Source organism: Acanthisitta chloris, unplaced genomic scaffold (assembly GCF_000695815.1).
Source record: "Acanthisitta chloris isolate BGI_N310 unplaced genomic scaffold, ASM69581v1 scaffold18610, whole genome shotgun sequence".
Taxonomy (NCBI): Eukaryota; Metazoa; Chordata; class Aves; order Passeriformes; family Acanthisittidae; genus Acanthisitta; species Acanthisitta chloris.
The window spans coordinates 35,084-40,549 of NW_008652544.1; positions in this window are offsets into that span (position 1 = coordinate 35,084).

The following is a 5,466-nucleotide window of genomic DNA, read 5'->3' on the forward strand; positions in this document are numbered from 1 at the left end:
TGAATGCAGAACACTTTTATCTGTATTTTTGCCATAGCTGCTACCCAGAGCACATCTCTATTTTGTTTCCATTTTGACATTGAATGTGATGTGGTTTGTGCCCCCTAATAGAGCTGGCACAATTTCAGGCTGATATGGCTGTCCTGGCAGTGTCAAGTCTATCTTGAGCCATCAAGGCACAGTAGCTCGTTACATACTCATTTTTATCTTCTCCTGCTTTGCTCTGTTGGAAGCTTACAGCAGAGGTTAAAAACATCCTCTGCACTGGGACTCCTCTCCAGCTGCGAAGGGCCCATTTTATCTCTGACCCTTTAAGATACCAAAGCCAGGCTGCTTCAGCTGTCACTGGCTTTAAAAAACCCTAGGCATGCTGCATCATTTATTCCTGTTTGTCTTTCTGATCCCGTGGACCTGAAATCCATCCCATCTCCCATTAGTAAGGGTTCCACCAGGTGCACAGAGAGGGTAGGGGACACGTTGACACTAGGAAAACATCTGACCTTTTTTGGACTCTTGGAATTTTTTTGCACACTATGACCTTGATGATTTGAAAATAATCTGCAGCTTTGTAAAGAAAATATATACTGCTGAGTGTTTTCAATAACTGAGCTGGTTGTTTATTAGCTCTTTTGGGTTGGCTTTTAACAGGCTTTGCTGTGAGCTTCTGTATTTAGGGCTGCTCACAGTTAGCACTATTCTGAGTGTACTTTTTTGGGTGAAAGCCACACTTATTTCTGTAATAAATTCCCTGTTTGAAGTTGAAGGGAAGAGAGGCCTGAGGCTCATGCAGTAGAGCAAGCCTAGACATTACAATAAGAATGGCAATAAATGTAGCCATAAAAGGGATTTTAAATCAGCAGTCACATTTTTTTTCTCCTGCCCTGAAAACATTTTAAGTGTTTTCTCAGTCTTCTGCCAGCACTGCTGTTTAGGTGCAGTTAAGGACTTTACCTGTTCTGCAGCTTGTCCATTTAAAATATAAATGGTAAATTTTGTGTGAAAGGTCTGTTGGAACTAGTTCCTTCACCATAAGGACTTATGTTTGCACTAGCAATTAGAGTTCTCCTGAGGATCCTTAAAAAGCTTTTGGAATAGGAAAATTGGATCAAATGGGATGCTGCACCTGGTTTTGTGTTAGCTTAGCTTTCTTCTCTCATTGTCCATCATATAACCTGGGCTCACATGAAGCTCAGCTGAGCACAGCTTCCTGAATTTCATGAGCATTGTCCTCACCAGAGCCAACAGGATACAGCTGTGCATCAGTTCTGGAAATACAAGTGTGTTTTGAAGTATTCTTTAGTATCAAGAGTAGAGTTTTAGTCTGAAGCTAAATAAGACACAAATCTCCACTGAAATACAATGGGATTAAATACCCAGAAGATCTGGTTTGCCTCCAGAATATTATACTCCAGGTGATGGTCTCCAGCAGTTGGTGGACATGCCTTGTCCTATGGTCTGGACCACACTCTTGCAAAGTGGTTTTTATTTACACATAGAGAGAAGCTGAAGAAAAATGAATCTCTCTTAGAGGACATTAGCCCTTTCATGGGAGAAACTGATCTCTAGATGACCACAAAACCAGAGCTTTTCAACTACTGTCAAACTTGCCCTGGAACCATGAATACAAGTAAATGGGCAGTGTTTTTTTCTTTCCATTTAGACTCTGCTGTAAGGTAAATCAGAGCATTCCTATTGGTTTCTGGAAGGAAAATCTAACTCTTCAATGTAATATTTCAACAACTGTGACCAAAAACCCCCTTAGTATTACTAAATCACAGCTTTTTCCTTCAGCAATTCAAATTTTAGCTATGCTGGGATGATGGAACTAAGTGCTTTGCAGTAGTGTAGTGATGTTAAATAACAGATGTGGACAGTAGGTGATGCTTTGGAGATTAATGACATAATATGTACAGAGAGATATGGAAGGTCAGACTTGATGGTAGGAACAGAATCCATTTACAGTGAGGGAAGCCTTCAGTGCAGCTCTCATGAAACGTGAAAAATTGTGAAGTTTCAGCCGATTCTGGTTTAAAATCTGAGTAATGTTATTTGACAATTGCATTGTTGTAGGCAATTTAGTACTGGTGCCCTCTGCTATGCTGGTGCTGGGCCAACCCCTTCCATTATAGCAGTGTATCCTTCAGGGTTACACATCTTCATAGTATTTCCTCTTGTCACCAATGACCTTATTTGAAGCAGGACTTGATTTAGGATTAGAACCTTTTGCAGTAATTCCTTCTAGTAACAGCATATACCACAATTTCAATAAAATTAATAAGACTTTAGCCTACAGTCATAAAATAAATCCATATGGGGTTTTTTTCCCCCTGGTTAAGAAATCAGCTTTGTTGTATTTTTCTTTCATTCTTCCTTTTAACATATATGTTTAAATCAGATCATGCCAAGGTGAAGAATGTATTTAGATAGCTTTGCCTATTCCTGTCCTACCTGGAGGAGCAATCTCAGGGGTATTAGGAGAATTATTGTTTTATTTAAAGAGTCAAGGTTGAAGCAGCAAGTGTCAAATCATCTCCAACAGCTATACATCAACTGCTGAACTGATGAGCTCTGCCAGCCTAAGGGATTTCAAATGGCAACCAGTGACAATATTATGTGGGATCTAGTGGGATCCCCACTGCAGAAAAATGGATATTGATGCTTCTGGCTAAAAGCAATAAATTTTAATGTTGGATATTTATAAACTGTTTACCTATATTTCAAAATAATAGTGAAAATAGTAGTTAGAAGAAAGTGTGGAGCTGCAGTGGCAGAACATCAGAACAGAGATATCATCTAGCAGGAGAACTAGGCTGGGTTATAGAAAAGTAGGTACAAACTGACTTGCTAATTTTGGTTCTGTGACCTTGAACAAGTAATTTAAACTAGTGGCACTTTACCTGGCCTTCTGCAAGATGGGGCTAACACTCTCTTTTCCTGAAGAAATGAGTGTTAGGTTGTATCTGTGGGTACCTAGGAAACACCAGGGCTATTTTTGCACTGATAGCAGGTAGCCACCTCAGGGCTTGGTGCAATAACTCAACTTTTAAAAAAGGCAGCAGGCAGTCACAGAAATGAACTTAACTGAACAGAGGGGAAGGAGTCTGGGACTGCACTGCTGCACGTTCCTTGGCAGCTAAGCTGATTGCAGTGATGGCAGTCTAGCAGTGCTTGCTGTTTTTACTAAAATCTGAGCTCGTGGAACCATGGGAGTCTCAGTTTTAAATAAAAGGGGAAAAAAGTAATCTAATCTTCATGGCTTCACTCATGGTTTATAAATGCAGAGCTGGCTGTATTGAATTTGGTGTAGCAATGTGTTCTCTTGTGAAAATGTATTAAACAAAATTTGCTTATCTTTTGCTAACTCCAGTGTTGTCATAGCATTGGGATATTTTTTAATGTGCATGGGATAAAAGTTATTTTGGGACCCTAAACTGTGAATTCCTTCTTCAAAACTGTTAGAAGAACGTAGGCAGCCTTTCTTTCTGTGCTGCCAGCTGAGAAAAAATGCTGATATTTTTGTTGTTGTTGTTGTTGTTTTATAATTGCATGGAAAAGAGCTCCTTCCTGTCTTGATGGCATTGTCTGGCTTCTCTCAGGGGTGTGGTGATGGTAGAGCAAGTGTTTGAAATGCCATCAATTTCATCAGTCAAACTGAATTTTTCCCCCGTGGTAGATGTGTGCTGGGAGCATTCCAGAAACTTGTAGATTGTTTGCCTTTGCATGTCCCATAAGTTAGATAGTAGTTACTCTCTCCTTATGGCCTTAAATTTCCTAAGGACTTTTAAACATACACACAAAATTCAGCTTCATCTCTCCTACTCTGATCTCTCAGCAATATGGAAAAGAAGAAGGGGAAATAGCTCAGGAGCTTGGACACCTGTGATGGATGATACATCTACTCTAGGGGTGCTCTAGGTCTTCAGACACTTGGCTAATACCAATCCAAGGACAGGCTGGTTGATCAGGGATGGGGAAGGGATGTTTAGCAGGTTGGAAAGTGCTTTTGAACTGGTCTAACTCATAGTCCTCTTTATTGTTTCATGGAGATATAAGTCCAAATTTGTGAGGCATGAGTACTTCTGTAGTTTGAAGAAAACTCAGAACTAGCAAATACTGTGTTTGAAAAAAGAAACCCACGAAACAAAATCAAACCAAGCATGTAACAGCATTAGGCTGCACAGCCAGTGTTAGGAGAGGACACTTCTGATATGTTTCCAGTGGGGAAATTAGGCACAAATCCTGTGGTGATGACTTACGATGAACTCCTATTGCTCTGCACCAAAACCACACTGTCTCATTGCTGACATCAGGCAAGTCACCCATTACATGAAACCTGCCATGGTGCCTGGGTGGCTTTAGAGCTCCAAAAGCCACAATCCAAGGGCTCACACCCTAACAGACATCAGCAAATGCTGAGGACTACGTTGCTGTTAGACAAGTAATCATACAGTTTGCATTTCCTCCAAGTGCTTTACTACAGGGATCTCTAAGTGCCTTAATCATGCTTTACCCCACTGTAGTAAGGGTTATGGAGTGTTAGCAACCCGATTATACAAGCAAGTGAGGCCAAAAGTGGTTAAGAGATTTGACCAGTGGTGCACAGCAAATCCCCTGAGCCATGGAAATGACTCTCCAGTTCTTGATCCCATTTCTGTCCTCTAATCCAAAGACCACATTTGGGATTTTGGGTTACAAAAATAACTCCAGAATCCTGCAAGCACAGAGATCTGCATATCCCTTTACACCAGTTTCAGTACTGCTGCTCACTTCTGTAGATAAAACTGGTTGGAAAAATTCTTTTCCTACCTGCAATAAAGGGGAATTTTATCAATGGAATTAAGGACGTTTCTTATTGTGGTTTCTTATTAGAAACATTTAAAGGGTGACTTGTGTGTGAAATCTGAACCTGGTAAGCTCTAATTGGGAATGGGGAGTAATTTTTCCTGAATAAATACATATGCTGGGGAGAGCAGTGAAACTCTGTTCTCTCTCACCAGATCTCAGTCTTTCTCCTCATCAATCTCTTTGTTCTCCTTAGGGAATTGTGGATGAGGCTGGTCAGATAATTTTAATGAGAGTTCTTTCTGCAGTAAAGGCTTCTGATGAGCTTTAGGAGCATATTTCCCCATCTTCTTGCATGCTATGGCATGCCTCCCTCCCTTCACCCCTTTAACCAATAAGGATTGCTCCAAACCACATATTTGTATTTGTATATATGTTTTATATATGTATTTTGTCTATTTTATATCTGTATATACATATATGCACATGAGCTATAGCCACGTTTTTGGTTAGAAACTATTAGTAGTGGTGGTCTCAGCTTTTTTCCATCATTGCACGCTGTGCTGCTGATGTCCCCTGAGCACAACAAATATCAATATGAAAACTGAAAACTATCCAGCTGGGAATCATCTGCATGAGTTCACTCATGAGAGGAATTTCTCCTTCACAGTTTGGGAGAGTTTT